General features: G+C 33.4%; 1 pseudogene; it reads left to right on the top strand.

Moving 5' to 3' along the window:
• LOC138305055 (ficolin-1-like) overlaps window positions 1–23,179 on the top strand; it is a 42,056-nt pseudogene that overhangs the window by 5,056 nt on the left and 13,821 nt on the right.

The raw sequence follows: 23,179 nt of genomic DNA, 5'->3' as shown, positions 1-23,179 counted from the left end.
CATTCCAGTGTCCTTGTTGGTACCGAAGTATCATTGTTAAGTCCTGGGTCATCCGTGTGCGATTTTTTCCTCCGGGAGAACACTGGTATCTACGGATTTCACACGGAGTATTCCCGGTAGTAGTATTCTATATGGGTCTGAGCAAAAGGAAACTCGACAAACTGAAGTAAACAAATAATCAGATTTGTAAATATAATGAAGCGAAGTGTTGTGTAACATAATTTCATGGAAGTAACCATAAGCTATGTAAGCAATTGAAAAATAACTCAGTACGACAAGTCACCCCAAGTAAAGTCCACTAAGTCGACCCAGATGGCCTGACTCAAAAATGAGGTTACCAAAGGACAGCACAGCACTAGTATCCCAATGTCAAACAGACGATAGCAAGAACTCAACAGCAACTAAATAGTGGTGGAAAAATAGTGTTAGCGTGATTAAGGAGGTTCAATATGATGTCTAAGACTCCAAAGTTATACATCAATGGATGACTTTCTTTTGTTACACAGTTTATATACTTGCAGTCTCGATAGCCTTCGTTAGGATTTCCGAGATAATTATGTATACTATATTGACTAGAAATTAAAGAGACACATAATGTAGTTTACTTTCAGACAAATCGTAATACGGTAAACAGTTTTCATATAGCTTGGGATGGCGACAATCATGTAGCCCACGGCCAACAGGCTGATATGGAGTCAAATTCACTGACCTCTGTGATATGGGTGATATGGAAACGGGTGGTGGATGGACGGTGAGTATAGATATATGATATGGGGGTGGATGACGGATGGTGGACACTGACGGGGGTGGATGGACACTGACGGGGGTGGGATGGACGTAAGTATAGATATGATATGGACACTGACGGGGGTGGATGGACGGTGAGTATAGATATGATATGGACACTGACGGGGGTGGATGGACGGTAAGTATAGATATGATATGGACACTGACGGGGGTGGATGGACGGTAAGTATAGATATGATATGGACACTGACGGGGGTGGATGGACGGTAAGTATAGATATGATATGGACACTGACGGGGGTGGATGGACGGTAAGTATAGATATGATATGGACACTGACGGGGGTGGATGGACGGTAAGTATAGATATGATATGGACACTGACGGGGGTGGATGGACGGTAAGTATAGATATGATATGGACACTGACGGGGGTGGATGGACGGTAAGTATAGATATGATATGGACACTGACGGGGGTGGATGGACGGTAAGTATAGATATGATATGGACACTGACGGGGGTGGATGGACGGTAAGTATAGATATGATATGGACACTGACGTGGGTGGATGGACACTGACGGGGGTGGATGGACGGTAAGTATAGATATGATATGGACACTGACGGGGGTGGATGGACGGTAAGTATAGATATGATATGGACACTGACGGGGGTGGATGGACGGTAAGTATAGATATGATATGGACACTGACGGGGGTGGATGGACGGTAAGTATAGATATGATATGGACACTGACGGGGGTGGATGGACGGTAAGTATAGATATGATATGGACACTGACGGGGGTGGATGGACGGTAAGTATAGATATGATATGGACACTGACGGGGGTGGATGGACGGTAAGTATAGATATGATATGGACACTGACGGGGGTGGATGGACGGTAAGTATAGATATGATATGGACACTGACGGGGTGGATGGATGGACGGTAAGTATAGATATGATATGGACACTGACGGGGGTGGATGGACGGTAAGTATAGATATGATATGGACACTGACGGGGGTGGATGGACGGTAAGTATGTATAGATATGATATGGACACTGACGGGGGTGGATGGACGGTAAGTATAGATATGATATGGACACTGACGGGGGTGGATGGACGGTAAGTATAGATATGATATGGACACTGACGGGGGTGGATGGACGGTAAGTATAGATATGATATGGACACTGACGGGGGTGGATGGACGGTGAGTATAGATATGATATGGACACTGACGGGGGTGGATGGACGGTAAGTATAGATATGATATGGACACTGACGGGGGTGGATGGACGGTAAGTATAGATATGATATGGACACTGACGTGGGTGGATGGACACTGACGGGGGTGGATGGACGGTAAGTATAGATATGATATGGACACTGACGGGGGTGGATGGACGGTAAGTATAGATATGATATGGACACTGACGGGGGTGGATGGACGGTAAGTATAGATATGATATGGACACTGACGGGGGTGGATGGACGGTAAGTATAGATATGATATGGACACTGACGGGGGTGGATGGACGGTAAGTATAGATATGATATGGACACTGACGGGGGTGGATGGACGGTAAGTATAGATATGATATGGACACTGACGGGGGTGGATGGACGGTAAGTATAGATATGATATGGACACTGACGGGGGTGGATGGACGTAGTATAGATGATATGGACATGACGGTGATGACGTAAGTAGATATGATATGGACACTGACGGGGGTGGATGGACGGTAAGTATAGATATGATATGGACACTGACGGGGGTGGATGGACGGTGAGTATAGATATGATATGGACACTGACGGGGGTGGATGGACGGTAAGTATAGATATGATATGGACACTGACGGGGGTGGATGGACGGTAAGTATAGATATGATATGGACACTGACGGGGGTGGATGGACGGTAAGTATAGATATGATATGGACACTGACGGGGGTGGATGGACGGTAAGTATAGATATGATATGGACACTGACGGGGGTGGATGGACGGTAAGTATAGATATGATATGGACACTGACGGGGGTGGATGGACGGTAAGTATAGATATGATATGGACACTGACGGGGTGTGGATGGACGGTGAGTATAGATATGATATGGACACTGACGGGGGTGGATGGACGGTAAGTATAGATATGATATGGGACACTGACGGGGGTGGATGGACGGTAAGTATAGATATGATATGGACATGACGGGGGTGGATGGACGGTAAGTATAGATATGATATGGACACTGACGGGGGTGGATGGACGGTAAGTATAGATATGATATGGACACTGACGGGGGTGGATGGACGGTAAGTATAGATATGATATGGACACTGACGGGGGTGGATGGACGGTAAGTATAGATATGATATGGACACTGACGGGGGTGGATGGACGGTGAGTATATAGATATGATATGGACACTGACGGGGGTGGATGGACGGTAAGTATAGATATGATATGGACACTGACGGGGGTGGATGGACGGTAAGTATAGATATGATATGGACACTGACGGGGTGGATGGACGGTAAGTATAGATATGATATGCATGACACTGACGGGGGTGGATGGACGGTAATGGACGTATAGATATGATATGGACACTGACGGGGGGTGGATGGACGGTAAGTATAGATATGATATGGACACTGACGGGGGTGGATGGACGGTAAGTATAGATATGATATGGACACTGACGGGGGTGGATGGACGGTAAGTATAGATATGATATGGACACTGACGGGGGTGGATGGACGGTAAGTATAGATATGATATGGACACTGACGGGGGTGGATGGACGGTAAGTATAGATATGATATGGACACTGACGGGGGTGGATGGACGGTAAGTATAGATATGATATGGACACTGACGGGGTTGGATGGACGGTAAGTATAGATATGATATGGACATGACGGGGGTGGATGGACGGTAAGTATAGATATGATATGGACACTGACGGGGGTGGATGGACGGTAAGGTAAGTATAGATATGATATGGACACTGACGGGGGTGGATGGACGGTAAGTATAGATATGATATGGACACTGACGGGGGGATGGACGGTAAGTATAGATATGATATGGACACGAACATTGACTAACCTTAATATAGATTAAGATAGAAATCCTTGGCTTCATTCAGAACAATGACTAACCTTAATATAGATATGATAGAAATCCTTGGCTGGATGACGGTAACCTTAATATAGATATGGATGAAATCCTTGGCTAAGTATAGAACATGATATAACCTTAATATAGATGGATGATAGAAAGTCCTTGGATTCATTCAGAACAATGACTAACCTTAATATAGATATGATAGAAATCCTTGGCTTCACTCAGAACATTGACTAACCTTAATATAGATATGATAGAAATCTTGGCTTCATTCAGAACAATGACTACCTTAATATAGATATGATAGAAATGGACCTTGGCTTCATTCAGGGGTGGATGGACTAACCTTATATAGATTTGATAGACTATGGATGAACAATGACTAATATATAGATATGATAGAAATCCTTGGCTTCATTCAGAACAATGACTAACCTTAATATAGATATGATAGAAATCCTTGGCTTCATTCAGAACAATGACTAACCTTAATATAGATATGATAGAAATCCTTGATTCAGAACAATGACTAACCTTAATATAGATATGATAGAAATCCTTGGCTTCATTCAGATATGATAGAAATCCTTGGCTTCATTCAGAACAATGACTAACCTTAATATAGATATGATATGATTCAGAACATCCCTTAATATAGATATGATAGAAATCCTTGGCTTCATTCAGAACATTGACTAACCTTAATATAGACACTTATGATAGAAATCCTTGGCTTCATTCAGAACAATGACTAACCTTAATATAGATTTGATAGAAATCCTTGGCTTCATTCAGAACAATGACTAACCTTAATATAGATATGATAGAAATCCTTGGCTTCATTCAGAACAATGACTAACCTTAATATAGATTTGATAGAAATCCTTGGCTTCATTCAGAACAATGACTAACCTTAATATAGATATGATAGAAATCCTTGGCTTCATTCAGAACAATGACTAACCTTAATATAGATTTGATAGAAATCCTTGGCTTCATTCAGAACAATGACTAACCTTAATATAGATATGATAGAAATCCTTGGCTTCATTCAGAACAATGACTAACCTTAATATAGATATGATAGAAATCCTTGGCTTCATTCAGAACATTGACTAACCTTAATATAGATATGATAGAAATCCTTGGCTTCATTCAGAACAATGACTAACCTTAATATAGATATGATAGAAATCCTTGGCTTCATTCAGAACAATGACTAACCTTAATATAGATATGATAGAAATCCTTGGCTTCATTCAGAAATGACTAACCTTAATATAGATATGATAGAAATCCTTGGCTTCATTCAGAACAATGACTAACCTTAATATAGATATGATAGAAATCCTTGGCTTCATTCAGAACAATGACTAACCTTAATATAGATTTGATAGAAATCCTTGGCTTCATTCAGAACAATGACTAACCTTAATATAGATATGATAGAAATCCTTGGCTTCATTCAGAACAATGACTAACCTTAATATAGATTTGATAGAAATCCTTGGCTTCATTCAGAACAATGACTAACCTTAATATAGATTTGATAGAAATCCTTGGCTTCATTCAGAACAATGACTAACCTTAATATAGATTTGATAGAAATCCTTGGCTTCATTCAGAACATTGACTAACCTTAATATAGATTTGATAGAAATCCTTGGCTTCATTCAGAACAATGACTAACCTTAATATAGATTTGATAGAAATCCTTGGCTTCATTCAGAACAATGACTAACCTTAATATAGATATGATAGAAATCCTTGGCTTCATTCAGAACAATGACTAACCTTAATATAGATTTGATAGAAATCCTTGGCTTCATTCAGAACAATGACTAACCTTAATATAGATATGATAGAAATCCTTGGCTTCATTCAGAACAATGACTAACCTTAATATAGATATGATAGAAATCCTTGGCTTCATTCAGAACAATGACTAACCTTAATATAGATATGATAGAAATCCTTGGCTTCATTCAGAACAATGACTAACCTTAATATAGATTTGATAGAAATCCTTGGCTTCATTCAGAACAATGACTAACCTTAATATAGATATGATAGAAATCCTTGGCTTCATTCAGAACAATGACTAACCTTAATATAGATTTGATAGAAATCCTTGGCTTCATTCAGAACATTGACTAACCTTAATATAGATATGATAGAAATCCTTGGCTTCATTCAGAACAATGACTAACCTTAATATAGATATGATAGAAATCCTTGGCTTCATTCAGAACAATGACTAACCTTAATATAGATTTGATAGAAATCCTTGGCTTCATTCAGAACAATGACTAACCTTAATATAGATTTGATAGAAATCCTTGGCTTCATTCAGAACAATGACTAACCTTAATATAGATTTGATAGAAATCCTTGGCTTCATTCAGAACAATGACTAACCTTAATATAGATTTGATAGAAATCCTTGGCTTCATTCAGAACAATGACTAACCTTAATATAGATTTGATAGAAATCCTTGGCTTCATTCAGAACAATGACTAACCTTAATATAGATTTGATATGAAATCCTTGGCTTCATTCAGAACAATGACTAACCTTAATATAGATTTGATAGAAATCCTTGGCTTCATTCAGAACATTGACTAACCTTAATATAGATTGATAGAAATCCTTGGCTTCATTCAGAACAATGACTAACCTTAATATAGATATGATAGAAATCCTTGGCTTCATTCAGAACAATTGACTAACCTTAATATAGATTTGATAGAAATCCTTGGCTTCATTCAGAACAATGACTAACCTTAATATAGATATGATAGAAATCCTTGGCTTCATTCAGAACAATGACTAACCTTAATATAGATATGATAGAAATCCTTGGCTTCATTCAGAACAATGACTAACCTTAATATAGATATGATAGAAATCCTTGGCTTCATTCAGAACAATGACTAACCTTAATATAGATATGATAGAAATCCTTGGCTTCATTCAGAACAATGACTAACCTTAATATAGATATGATAGAAATCCTTGGCTTCATTCAGAACAATGACTAACCTTAATATAGATTTGATAGAAATCCTTGGCTTCATTCAGAACAATGACTAACCTTAATATAGATATGATAGAAATCCTTGGCTTCATTCAGAACAATGACTAACCTTAATATAGATTTGATAGAAATCCTTGGCTTCATTCAGAACAATGACTAACCTTAATATAGATTTGATAGAAATCCTTGGCTTCATTCAGAACATTGACTAACCTTAATATAGATATGATAGAAATCCTTGGCTTCATTCAGAACAATGACTAACCTTAATATAGATTTGATAGAAATCCTTGGCTTCATTCAGAACAATGACTAACCTTAATATAGATATGATAGAAATCCTTGGCTTCATTCAGAACATTGACTAACCTTAATATAGATATGATAGAAATCCTTGGCTTCATTCAGAACAATGACTAACCTTAATATAGATTTGATAGAAATCCTTGGCTTCATTCAGAACAATGACTAACCTTAATATAGATTTGATAGAAATCCTTGGCTTCATTCAGAACAATGACTAACCTTAATATAGATATGATAGAAATCCTTGGCTTCATTCAGAACAATGACTAACCTTAATATAGATTTGATAGAAATCCTTGGCTTCATTCAGAACAATGACTAACCTTAATATAGATTTGATAGAAATCCTTGGCTTCATTCAGAACAATGACTAACCTTAATATAGATTTGATAGAAATCCTTGGCTTCATTCAGAACAATGACTAACCTTAATATAGATATGATAGAAATCCTTGGCTTCATTCAGAACAATGACTAACCTTAATATAGATTTGATAGAAATCCTTGGCTTCATTCAGAACAATGACTAACCTTAATATAGATATGATAGAAATCCTTGGCTTCATTCAGAACAATGACTAACCTTAATATAGATTTGATAGAAATCCTTGGCTTCATTCAGAACAATGACTAACCTTAATATAGATATTGATAGAAATCCTTGGCTTCATTCAGAACAATGACTAACCTTAATATAGATTTGATAGAAATCCTTGGCTTCATTCAGAACAATGACTAACCTTAATATAGATTTGATAGAAATCCTTGGCTTCATTCAGAACAATGACTAACCTTAATATAGATTTGATAGAAATCCTTGGCTTCATTCAGAACAATGACTAACCTTAATATAGATATGATAGAAATCCTTGGCTTCATTCAGAACAATGACTAACCTTAATATAGATTTGATAGAAATCCTTGGCTTCATTCAGAACAATGACTAACCTTAATATAGATTTGATAGAAATCCTTGGCTTCATTCAGAACAATGACTAACCTTAATATAGATTGATAGAAATCCTTGGCTTCATTCAGAACAATGACTAACCTTAATATAGATATGATAGAAATCCTTGGCTTCATTCAGAACAATGACTAACCTTAATATAGATTTGATAGAAATCCTTGGCTTCATTCAGAACAATGACTAACCTTAATATAGATTTGATAGAAATCCTTGGCTTCATTCAGAACAATGACTAACCTTAATATAGATATGATAGAAATCCTTGGCTTCATTCAGAACAATGACTAACCTTAATATAGATATGATAGAAATCCTTGGCTTCATTCAGAACATTGACTAACCTTAATATAGATATGATAGAAATCCTTGGCTTCATTCAGAACATTGACTAACCTTAATATAGATATTGATAGAAATCCTTGGCTTCATTCAGAACAATGACTAACCTTAATATAGATATGATAGAAATCCTTGGCTTCATTCAGAACAATGACTAACCTTAATATAGATATGATAGAAATCCTTGGCTTCATTCAGAACAATGACTAACCTTAATATAGATTTGATAGAAATCCTTGGCTTCATTCAGAACAATGACTAACCTTAATATAGATATGATAGAAATCCTTGGCTTCATTCAGAACATTGACTAACCTTAATATAGATTTGATAGAAATCCTTGGCTTCATTCAGAACAATGACTAACCTTAATATAGATATGATAGAAATCCTTGGCTTCATTCAGAACATTGACTAACCTTAATATAGATTTGATAGAAATCCTTGGCTTCATTCAGAACAATGACTAACCTTAATATAGATTGATTCTTGATAGAAATCCTTGGCTTCATTCAGAACATTGACTAACCTTAATATAGATATGATAGAAATCCTTGGCTTCATTCAGAACAATGACTAACCTTAATATAGATATGATAGAAATCCTTGGCTTCATTCAGAACAATGACTAACCTTAATATAGATTTGATAGAAATCCTTGGCTTCATTCAGAACAATGACTAACCTTAATATAGATTTGATAGAAATCCTTGGCTTCATTCAGAACAATGACTAACCTTAATATAGATATGATAGAAATCCTTGGCTTCATTCAGAACAATGACTAACCTTAATATAGATTTGATAGAAATCCTTGGCTTCATTCAGAACAATGACTAACCTTAATATAGATTTGATAGAAATCCTTGGCTTCATTCAGAACAATGACTAACCTTAATATAGATTTGATAGAAATCCTTGGCTTCATTCAGAACAATGACTAACCTTAATATAGATATGATAGAAATCCTTGGCTTCATTCAGAACAATGACTAACCTTAATATAGATATGATAGAAATCCTTGGCTTCATTCAGAACAATGACTAACCTTAATATAGATATGATAGAAATCCTTGGCTTCATTCAGAACAATGACTAACCTTAATATAGATATGATAGAAATCCTTGGCTTCATTCAGAACAATGACTAACCTTAATATAGATATGATAGAAATCCTTGGCTTCATTCAGAACAATGACTAACCTTAATATAGATATGATAGAAATCCTTGGCTTCATTCAGAACAATGACTAACCTTAATATAGATTTGATAGAAATCCTTGGCTTCATTCAGAACAATGACTAACCTTAATATAGATTTGATAGAAATCCTTGGCTTCATTCAGAACAATGACTAACCTTAATATAGATATGATAGAAATCCTTGGCTTCATTCAGAACAATGACTACCTTAATATAGATTGATAAAATCCTTGGCTTCATTCAGAACAATGACTAACCTTAATATAGATTTGATAGAAATCCTTGGCTTCATTCAGAACAATGACTAACCTTAATATAGATTTGATAGAAATCCTTGGCTTCATTCAGAACAATGACTAACCTTAATATAGATTTGATAGAAATCCTTGGCTTCATTCAGAACAATGACTAACCTTAATATAGATTTGATAGAAATCCTTGGCTTCATTCAGAACAATGACTAACCTTAATATAGATTGATAGAAATCCTTGGCTTCATTCAGAACAATGACTAACCTTAATATAGATATGATAGAAATCCTTGGCTTCATTCAGAACAATGACTAACCTTAATATAGATATGATAGAAATCCTTGGCTTCATTCAGAACAATGACTAACCTTAATATAGATATGATAGAAATCCTTGGCTTCATTCAGAACAATGACTAACCTTAATATAGATATGATAGAAATCCTTGGCTTCATTCAGAACAATGACTAACCTTAATATAGATATGATAGAAATCCTTGGCTTCATTCAGAACAATGACTAACCTTAATATAGATATGATAGAAATCCTTGGCTTCATTCAGAACAATGACTAACCTTAATATAGATATGATAGAAATCCTTGGCTTCATTCAGAACAATGACTAACCTTAATATAGATATGATAGAAATCCTTGGCTTCATTCAGAACAATGACTAACCTTAATATAGATATGATAGAAATCCTTGGCTTCATTCAGAACAATGACTAACCTTAATATAGATATGATAGAAATCCTTGGCTTCATTCAGAACAATGACTAACCTTAATATAGATATGATAGAAATCCTTGGCTTCATTCAGAACAATGACTAACCTTAATATAGATTTGATAGAAATCCTTGGCTTCATTCAGAACAATGACTAACCTTAATATAGATATGATAGAAATCCTTGGCTTCATTCAGAACAATGACTAACCTTAATATAGATATTGATAGAAATCCTTGGCTTCATTCAGAACAATGACTAACCTTAATATAGATTTGATAGAAATCCTTGGCTTCATTCAGAACAATGACTAACCTTAATATAGATTTGATAGAAATCCTTGGCTTCATTCAGAACAATGACTAACCTTAATATAGATTTGATAGAAATCCTTGGCTTCATTCAGAACAATGACTAACCTTAATATAGATTTGATAGAAATCCTTGGCTTCATTCAGAACAATGACTAACCTTAATATAGATTTGATAGAAATCCTTGGCTTCATTCAGAACAATGACTAACCTTAATATAGATATGATAGAAATCCTTGGCTTCATTCAGAACAATGACTAACCTTAATATAGATTTGATAGAAATCCTTGGCTTCATTCAGAACAATGACTAACCTTAATATAGATATTGATAGAAATCCTTGGCTTCATTCAGAACAATGACTAACCTTAATATAGATATGATAGAAATCCTTGGCTTCATTCAGAACAATGACTAACCTTAATATAGATATGATAGAAATCCTTGGCTTCATTCAGAACAATGACTAACCTTAATATAGATATGATAGAAATCCTTGGCTTCATTCAGAACATGACTAACATATCAGATACAATGACTAACCTTAATATCTTGCTTCATTCAGAACAGACTAACCTTAATAAATAGAAATCCTTGGCTTCATTCAGAACAATGACTAACCTTAATATAGATTTGATAGAAATCCTTGGCTTCATTCAGAACAATGACTAACCTTAATATAGATATGATAGAAATCCTTGGCTTCATTCAGAACAATGACTAACCTTAATATAGATATGATAGAAATCCTTGGCTTCATTCAGAACAATGACTAACCTTAATATAGATTTGATAGAAATCCTTGGCTTCATTCAGAACAATGACTAACCTTAATATAGATATGATAGAAATCCTTGGCTTCATTCAGAACAATGACTAACCTTAATATAGATATGATAGAAATCCTTGGCTTCATTCAGAACAATGACTAACCTTAATATAGATATGATAGAAATCCTTGGCTTCATTCAGAACAATGACTAACCTTAATATAGATTTGATAGAAATCCTTGGCTTCATTCAGAACAATGACTAACCTTAATATAGATTTGATAGAAATCCTTGGCTTCATTCAGAACATTGACTAACCTTAATATAGATTTGATAGAAATCCTTGGCTTCATTCAGAACAATGACTAACCTTAATATAGATTTGATAGAAATCCTTGGCTTCATTCAGAACAATGACTAACCTTAATATAGATTTGATAGAAATCCTTGGCTTCATTCAGAACAATGACTAACCTTAATATAGATTTGATAGAAATCCTTGGCTTCATTCAGAACAATGACTAACCTTAATATAGATATGATAGAAATCCTTGGCTTCATTCAGAACAATGACTAACCTTAATATAGATTTGATAGAAATCCTTGGCTTCATTCAGAACAATGACTAACCTTAATATAGATATGATAGAAATCCTTGGCTTCATTCAGAACAATGACTAACCTTAATATAGATATGATAGAAATCCTTGGCTTCATTCAGAACAATGACTAACCTTAATATAGATATGATAGAAATCCTTGGCTTCATTCAGAACAATGACTAACCTTAATATAGATATGATAGAAATCCTTGGCTTCATTCAGAACAATGACTAACCTTAATATAGATTTGATAGAAATCCTTGGCTTCATTCAGAACAATGACTAACCTTAATATAGATTTGATAGAAATCCTTGGCTTCATTCAGAACAATGACTAACCTTAATATAGATATGATAGAAATCCTTGGCTTCATTCAGAACAATGACTAACCTTAATATAGATTTGATAGAAATCCTTGGCTTCATTCAGAACAATGACTAACCTTAATATAGATTTGATAGAAATCCTTGGCTTCATTCAGAACAATGACTAACCTTAATATAGATTTGATAGAAATCCTTGGCTTCATTCAGAACAATGACTAACCTTAATATAGATATGATAGAAATCCTTGGCTTCATTCAGAACAATGACTAACCTTAATATAGATATGATAGAAATCCTTGGCTTCATTCAGAACAATGACTAACCTTAATATAGATTTGATAGAAATCCTTGGCTTCATTCAGAACAATGACTAACCTTAATATAGATTTGATAGAAATCCTTGGCTTCATTCAGAACAATGACTAACCTTAATATAGATATGATAGAAATCCTTGGCTTCATTCAGAACAATGACTAACCTTAATATAGATATGATAGAAATCCTTGGCTTCATTCAGAACAATGACTAACCTTAATATAGATTTGATAGAAATCCTTGGCTTCATTCAGAACAATGACTAACCTTAATATAGATTTGATAGAAATCCTTGGCTTCATTCAGAACAATGACTAACCTTAATATAGATATGATAGAAATCCTTGGCTTCATTCAGAACATTGACTAACCTTAATATAGATTTGATAGAAATCCTTGGCTTCATTCAGAACAATGACTAACCTTAATATAGATATGATAGAAATCCTTGGCTTCATTCAGAACATTGACTAACCTTAATATAGATTTGATAGAAATCCTTGGCTTCATTCAGAACAATGACTAACCTTAATATAGATATGATAGAAATCCTTGGCTTCATTCAGAACAATGACTAACCTTAATATAGATATGATAGAAATCCTTGGCTTCATTCAGAACAATGACTAACCTTAATAGAGATATGATAGAAATCCTTGGCTTCATTCAGAACAATGACTAACCTTAATATAGATTTGATAGAAATCCTTGGCTTCATTCAGAACAATGACTAACCTTTATATAGATATGATAGAAATCCTTGGCTTCATTCAGAACAATGACTAACCTTAATATAGATATGATAGAAATCCTTGGCTTCATTCAGAACAATGACTAACCTTAATATAGATATGATAGAAATCCTTGGCTTCATTCAGAACAATGACTAACCTTAATATAGATTTGATAGAAATCCTTGGCTTCATTCAGAACAATGACTAACCTTAATATAGATTTGATAGAAATCCTTGGCTTCATTCAGAACAATGACTAACCTTAATATAGATATGATAGAAATCCTTGGCTTCATTCAGAACAATGACTAACCTTAATATAGATATGATAGAAATCCTTGGCTTCATTCAGAACAATGACTAACCTTAATATAGATATGATAGAAATCCTTGGCTTCATTCAGAACAATGACTAACCTTAATATAGATATGATAGAAATCCTTGGCTTCATTCAGAACAATGACTAACCTTAATATAGATATGATAGAAATCCTTGGCTTCATTCAGAACAATGACTAACCTTAATATAGATATGATAGAAATCCTTGGCTTCATTCAGAACAATGACTAACCTTAATATAGATTTGATAGAAATCCTTGGCTTCATTCAGAACAATGACTAACCTTAATATAGATTTGATAGAAATCCTTGGCTTCATTCAGAACAATGACTAACCTTAATATAGATTTGATAGAAATCCTTGGCTTCATTCAGAACAATGACTAACCTTAATATAGATTTGATAGAAATCCTTGGCTTCATTCAGAACAATGACTAACCTTAATATAGATTGATATAGAAATCCTTGGCTTCATTCAGAACAATGACTAACCTTAATATAGATTTGATAGAAATCCTTGGCTTCATTCAGAACAATGACTAACCTTAATATAGATATGATAGAAATCCTTGGCTTCATTCAGAACAATGATAACCTTAATATAGATTTGATAGAAATCCTTGGCTTCATTCAGAACAATGACTAACCTTAATATAGATTTGATAGAAATCCTTGGCTTCATTCAGAACAATGACTAACCTTAATATAGATATGATAGAAATCCGGCTTCATTCAGAACAATCTAACCTTAATATAGATTGATAGAAATCCTTGGCTTCATTCAGAACAATGACTAACCTTAATATAGATATGATAGAAATCCTTGGCTTCATTCAGAACAATGACTAACCTTAATATAGATATGATAGAAATCCTTGGCTTCATTCAGAACAATGACTAACCTTAATATAGATATGATAGAAATCCTTGGCTTCATTCAGAACAATGACTAACCTTAATATAGATATGATAGAAATCCTTGGCTTCATTCAGAACAATGACTAACCTTAATATAGATATGATAGAAATCCTTGGCTTCATTCAGAACAATGACTAACCTTAATATAGATATGATAGAAATCCTTGGCTTCATTCAGAACAATGACTAACCTTAATATAGATATGATAGAAATCCTTGGCTTCATTCAGAACAATGACTAACCTTAATATAGATTTGATAGAAATCCTTGGCTTCATTCAGAACAATGACTAACCTTAATATAGATTTGATATGAATCTCTGGCTTCATTCAGAACAATGACTAACCTTAATATAGATATGATAGAAATCCTTGGCTTCATTCAGAACAATGACTAACCTTAATATAGATATGATAGAAATCCTTGGCTTCATTCAGAACAATGACTAACCTTAATATAGATTTGATAGAAATCCTTGGCTTCATTCAGAACAATGACTAACCTTAATATAGATTTGATAGAAATCCTTGGCTTCATTCAGAACAATGACTAACCTTAATATAGATTTGATAGAAATCCTTGGCTTCATTCAGAACAATGACTAACCTTAATATAGATATGATAGAAATCCTTGGCTTCATTCAGAACAATGACTAACCTTAATATAGATATGATAGAAATCCTTGGCTTCATTCAGAACAATGACTAACCTTAATATAGATATGATAGAAATCCTTGGCTTCATTCAGAACATTGACTAACCTTAATATAGATATGATAGAAATCCTTGGCTTCATTCAGAACAATGACTAACCTTAATATAGATTTGATAGAAATCCTTGGCTTCATTCAGAACAATGACTAACCTTAATATAGATATGATAGAAATCCTTGGCTTCATTCAGAACAATGACTAACCTTAATATAGATATGATAGAAATCCTTGGCTTCATTCAGAACAATGACTAACCTTAATATAGATATGATAGAAATCCTTGGCTTCATTCAGAACAATGACTAACCTTAATATAGATATGATAGAAATCCTTGGCTTCATTCAGAACAATGACTAACCTTAATATAGATATGATAGAAATCCTTGGCTTCATTCAGAACAATGACTAACCTTAATATAGATATAGATCTGCCATGAATAGAAATCCTTGGCTTCATTCAGAACAATGACTAACCTTAATATAGATTTGATAGAAATCCTTGGCTTCATTCAGAACAATGACTAACCTTAATATAGATATGATAGAAATCCTTGGCTTCATTCAGAACAATGACTAACCTTAATATAGATTTGATAGAAATCCTTGGCTTCATTCAGAACATTGACTAACCTTAATATAGATATGATAGAAATCCTTGGCTTCATTCAGAACAATGACTAACCTTAATATAGATTTGATAGAAATCCTTGGCTTCATTCAGAACAATGACTAACCTTAATATAGATATGATAGAAATCCTTGGCTTCATTCAGAACAATGACTAACCTTAATATAGATTTGATAGAAATCCTTGGCTTCATTCAGAACAATGACTAACCTTAATATAGATATGATAGAAATCCTTGGCTTCATTCAGAACAATGACTAACCTTAATATAGATTTGATAGAAATCCTTGGCTTCATTCAGAACAATGACTAACCTTAATATAGATATGATAGAAATCCTTGGCTTCATTCAGAACAATGACTAACCTTAATATAGATTTGATAGAAAATCCTTGGCTTCATTCAGAACAATGACTAACCTTAATATAGATATGATAGAAATCCTTGGCTTCATTCAGAACAATGACTAACCTTAATATAGATTTGATAGAAATCCTTGGCTTCATTCAGAACAATGACTAACCTTAATATAGATATGATAGAAATCCTTGGCTTCATTCAGAACAATGACTAACCTTAATATAGATTTGATAGAAATCCTTGGCTTCATTCAGAACAATGACTAACCTTAATATAGATTTGATAGAAATCCTTGGCTTCATTCAGAACAATGACTAACCTTAATATAGATTGATAAATCCTTGATAGAAAATCCTTGGCTTCATTCAGAACAATGACTAACCTTAATATAGATTTGATAGAAATCCTTGGCTTCATTCAGAACAATGACTAACCTTAATATAGATTTGATAGAAATCCTTGGCTTCATTCAGAACAATGACTAACCTTAATATAGATTTGATAGAAATCTTGGCTTCATTCAGAACAATGACTAACCTTAATATAGATTTGATAGAAATCCTTGGCTTCATTCAGAACAATGACTAACCTTAATATAGATTTGATAGAAATCCTTGGCTTCATTCAGAACAATGACTAACCTTAATATAGATATGATAGAAATCCTTGGCTTCATTCAGAACAATGACTAACCTTAATATAGATATGATAGAAATCCTTGGCTTCATTCAGAACAATGACTAACCTTAATATAGATTTGATAGAAATCCTTGGCTTCATTCAGAACAATGACTAACCTTAATATAGATATGATAGAAATCCTTGGCTTCATTCAGAACAATGACTAACCTTAATATAGATATGATAGAAATCCTTGGCTTCATTCAGAACAATGACTAACCTTAATATAGATATGATAGAAATCCTTGGCTTCATTCAGAACAATGACTAACCTTAATATAGATTTGATAGAAATCCTTGGCTTCATTCAGAACAATGACTAACCTTAATATAGATATGATAGAAATCCTTGGCTTCATTCAGAACAATGACTAACCTTAATATAGATATGATAGAAATCCTTGGCTTCATTCAGAACAATGACTAACCTTAATATAGATTTGATAGAAATCCTTGGCTTCATTCAGAACAATGACTAACCTTAATATAGATTTGATAGAAATCCTTGGCTTCATTCAGAACAATGACTAACCTTAATATAGATTTGATAGAAATCCTTGGCTTCATTCAGAACAATGACTAACCTTAATATAGATTTGATAGAAATCCTTGGCTTCATTCAGAACAATGACTAACCTTAATATAGATTTGATAGAAATCCTTGGCTTCATTCAGAACAATGACTAACCTTAATATAGATATGATAGAAATCCTTGGCTTCATTCAGAACAATGACTAACCTTAATATAGATATGATAGAAATCCTTGGCTTCATTCAGAACAATGACTAACCTTAATATAGATATGATAGAAATCCTTGGCTTCATTCAGAACAATGACTAACCTTAATATAGATATGATGAAATCCTTGGCTTCATTCAGAACATGACTAACCTTAATATAGATATGATAGAAATCCTTGGCTTCATTCAGAACAATGACTAACCTTAATATAGATTTGATAGAAATCCTTGGCTTCATTCAGAACAATGACTAACCTTAATATAGATATGATAGAAATCCTTGGCTTCATTCAGAACAATGACTAACCTTAATATAGATTTGATAGAAATCCTTGGCTTCATTCAGAACAATGACTAACCTTAATATAGATATGATAGAAATCCTTGGCTTCATTCAGAACAATGACTAACCTTAATATAGATTTGATAGAAATCCTTGGCTTCATTCAGAACAATGACTAACCTTAATATAGATATGATAGAAATCCTTGGCTTCATTCAGAACAATGACTAACCTTAATATAGATATGATAGAAATCCTTGGCTTCATTCAGAACAATGACTAACCTTAATATAGATATGATAGAAATCCTTGGCTTCATTCAGAACAATGACTAACCTTAATATAGATATGATAGAAATCCTTGGCTTCATTCAGAACAATGACTAACCTTAATATAGATATGATAGAAATCCTTGGCTTCATTCAGAACAATGACTAACCTTAATATAGATATGATAGAAATCCTTGGCTTCATTCAGAACAATGACTAACCTTAATATAGATATGATAGAAATCCTTGGCTTCATTCAGAACAATGACTAACCTTAATATAGATTTGATAGAAATCCTTGGCTTCATTCAGAACAATGACTAACCTTAATATAGATATGATAGAAATCCTTGGCTTCATTCAGAACAATGACTAACCTTAATATAGATATGATAGAAATCCTTGGCTTCATTCAGAACATTGACTAACCTTAATATAGATATGATAGAAATCCTTGGCTTCATTCAGAACAATGACTAACCTTAATATAGATTTGATAGAAATCCTTGGCTTCATTCAGAACAATGACTAACCTTAATATAGATATGATAGAAATCCTTTGCTTCATTCAGAACAATGACTAACCTTAATATAGATTTGATAGAAATCCTTGGCTTCATTCAGAACAATGACTAACCTTAATATAGATATGATAGAAATCCTTGGCTTCAGGTAATTCAGAACAATGACTAACCTTAATATAGATTTGATAGAAATCCTTGGCTTCATTCAGAACAATGACTAACCTTAATATAGATATGATAGAAATCCTTGGCTTCATTCAGAACAATGACTAACCTTAATATAGATATGATAGAAATCCTTGGCTTCATTCAGAACAATGACTAACCTTAATATAGATATGATAGAAATCCTTGGCTTCATTCAGAACAATGACTAACCTTAATATAGATATGATAGAAATCCTTGGCTTCATTCAGAACAATGACTAACCTTAATATAGATATGATAGAAATCCTTGGCTTCATTCAGAACAATGACTAACCTTAATATAGATATGATAGAAATCCTTGGCTTCATTCAGAACAATGACTAACCTTAATATAGATATGATAGAAATCCTTGGCTTCATTCAGAACAATGACTAACCTTAATATAGATTTGATAGAAATCCTTGGCTTCATTCAGAACAATGACTAACCTTAATATAGATATGATAGAAATCCTTGGCTTCATTCAGAACAATGACTAACCTTAATATAGATATGATAGAAATCCTTGGCTTCATTCAGAACAATGACTAACCTTAATATAGATATGATAGAAATCCTTGGCTTCATTCAGAACAATGACTAACCTTAATATAGATATTTGATAGAAATCCTTGGCTTCATTCAGAACATTGACTAACCTTAATATAGATTTGATAGAAATCCTTGGCTTCATTCAGAACATTGACTAACCTTAATATAGATATGATAGAAATCCTTGGCTTCATTCAGAACAATGACTAACCTTAATATAGATTTGATAGAAATCCTTGGCTTCATTCAGAACAATGACTAACCTTAATATAGATTTGATAGAAATCCTTGGCTTCATTCAGAACAATGACTAACCTTAATATAGATTTGATAGAAATCCTTGGCTTCATTCAGAACAATGACTAACCTTAATATAGATTTGATAGAAATCCTTGGCTTCATTCAGAACAATGACTAACCTTAATATAGATATGATAGAAATCCTTGGCTTCATTCAGAACATTGACTAACCTTAATATAGATATGATAGAAATCCTTGGCTTCATTCAGAACAATGACTAACCTTAATATAGATATGATAGAAATCCTTGGCTTCATTCAGAACAATGACTAACCTTAATATAGATTTGATAGAAATCCTTGGCTTCATTCAGAACAATGACTAACCTTAATATAGATTTGATAGAAATCCTTGGCTTCATTCAGAACATTGACTAACCTTAATATAGATTTGATAGAAATCCTTGGCTTCATTCAGAACATTGACTAACCTTAATATAGATATGATAGAAATCCTTGGCTTCATTCAGAACAATGACTAACCTTAATATAGATATGATAGAAATCCTTGGCTTCATTCAGAACAATGACTAACCTTAATATAGATTTGATAGAAATCCTTGGCTTCATTCAGAACAATGACTAACCTTAATATAGATTTGATAGAAATCCTTGGCTTCATTCAGAACAATGACTAACCTTAATATAGATATGATAGAAATCCTTGGCTTCATTCAGAACAATGACTAACCTTAATATAGATATGATAGAAATCCTTGGCTTCATTCAGAACATTGACTAACCTTAATATAGATATGATAGAAATCCTTGGCTTCATTCAGAACAATGACTAACCTTAATATAGATATGATAGAAATCCTTGGCTTCATTCAGAACAATGACTAACCTTAATATAGATTTGATAGAAATCCTTGGCTTCATTCAGAACAATGACTAACCTTAATATAGATATGATAGAAATCCTTGGCTTCATTCAGAACATTGACTAACCTTAATATAGATATGATAGAAATCCTTGGCTTCATTCAGAACAATGACTAACCTTAATATAGATATGATAGAAATCCTTGGCTTCATTCAGAACAATGACTAACCTTAATATAGATATGATAGAAATCCTTGGCTTCATTCAGAACATTGACTAACCTTAATATAGATATGATAGAAATCCTTGGCTTCATTCAGAACAATGACTAACCTTAATATAGATATGATAGAAATCCTTGGCTTCATTCAGAACAATGACTAACCTTAATATAGATATGATAGAAATCCTTGGCTTCATTCAGAACAATGACTAACCTTAATATAGATTTGATAGAAATCCTTGGCTTCATTCAGAACAATGACTAACCTTAATATAGATATGATAGAAATCCTTGGCTTCATTCAGAACAATGACTAACCTTAATATAGATATGATAGAAATCCTTGGCTTCATTCAGAACAATGACTAACCTTAATATAGATATGATAGAAATCCTTGGCTTCATTCAGAACAATGACTAACCTTAATATAGATATGATAGAAATCCTTGGCTTCATTCAGAACAATGACTAACCTTAATATAGATATGATAGAAATCCTTGGCTTCATTCAGAACAATGACTAACCTTAATATAGATTTGATAGAAATCCTTGGCTTCATTCAATGAACAATGACTAACCTTAATATAGATATTGATAGAAATCCTTGGCTTCATTCAGAACAATGACTAACCTTAATATAGATTTGATAGAAATCCTTGGCTTCATTCAGAACAATGACTAACCTTAATATAGATATTGATAGAAATCCTTGGCTTCATTCAGAACAATGACTAACCTTAATATAGATTTGATAGAAATCCTTGGCTTCATTCAGAACAATGACTAACCTTAATATAGATATGATAGAAATCCTTGGCTTCATTCAGAACAATGACTAACCTTAATATAGATATGATAGAAATCCTTGGCTTCATTCAGAACATTGACTAACCTTAATATAGATATGATAGAAATCCTTGGCTTCATTCAGAACAATGACTAACCTTAATATAGATATGATAGAAATCCTTGGCTTCATTCAGAACAATGACTAACCTTAATATAGATATGATAGAAATCCTTGGCTTCATTCAGAACAATGACTAACCTTAATATAGATTTGATAGAAATCCTTGGCTTCATTCAGAACAATGACTAACCTTAATATAGATATGATAGAAATCCTTGGCTTCATTCAGAACAATGACTAACCTTAATATAGATATGATAGAAATCCTTGGCTTCATTCAGAACAATGACTAACCTTAATATAGATATGATAGAAATCCTTGGCTTCATTCAGAACAATGACTAACCTTAATATAGATTTGATAGAAATCCTTGGCTTCATTCAGAACAATGACTAACCTTAATATAGATATGATAGAAATCCTTGGCTTCATTCAGAACAATGACTAACCTTAATATAGATATGATAGAAATCCTTGGCTTCATTCAGAACAATGACTAACCTTAATATAGATTGATAGAAATCCTTGGCTTCATTCAGAACAATGACTAACCTTAATATAGATTTGATAGAAATCCTTGGCTTCATTCAGAACAATGACTAACCTTAATATAGATATGATAGAAATCCTTGGCTTCATTCAGAACAATGACTAACCTTAATATAGATATGATAGAAATCCTTGGCTTCATTCAGAACAATGACTAACCTTAATATAGATATGATAGAAATCCTTGGCTTCATTCAGAACAATGACTAACCTTAATATAGATATGATAGAAATCCTTGGCTTCATTCAGAACAATGACTAACCTTAATATAGATTTGATAGAAATCCTTGGCTTCATTCAGAACAATGACTAACCTTAATATAGATTTGATAGAAATCCTTGGCTTCATTCAGAACAATGACTA

The sequence above is a fragment of the Argopecten irradians genome, chromosome 12, assembly GCF_041381155.1.
Source record: "Argopecten irradians isolate NY chromosome 12, Ai_NY, whole genome shotgun sequence".
NCBI classification, from domain to species: domain Eukaryota; kingdom Metazoa; phylum Mollusca; class Bivalvia; order Pectinida; family Pectinidae; genus Argopecten; species Argopecten irradians.
This window is presented reverse-complemented; position numbering and strand designations above follow the sequence as displayed.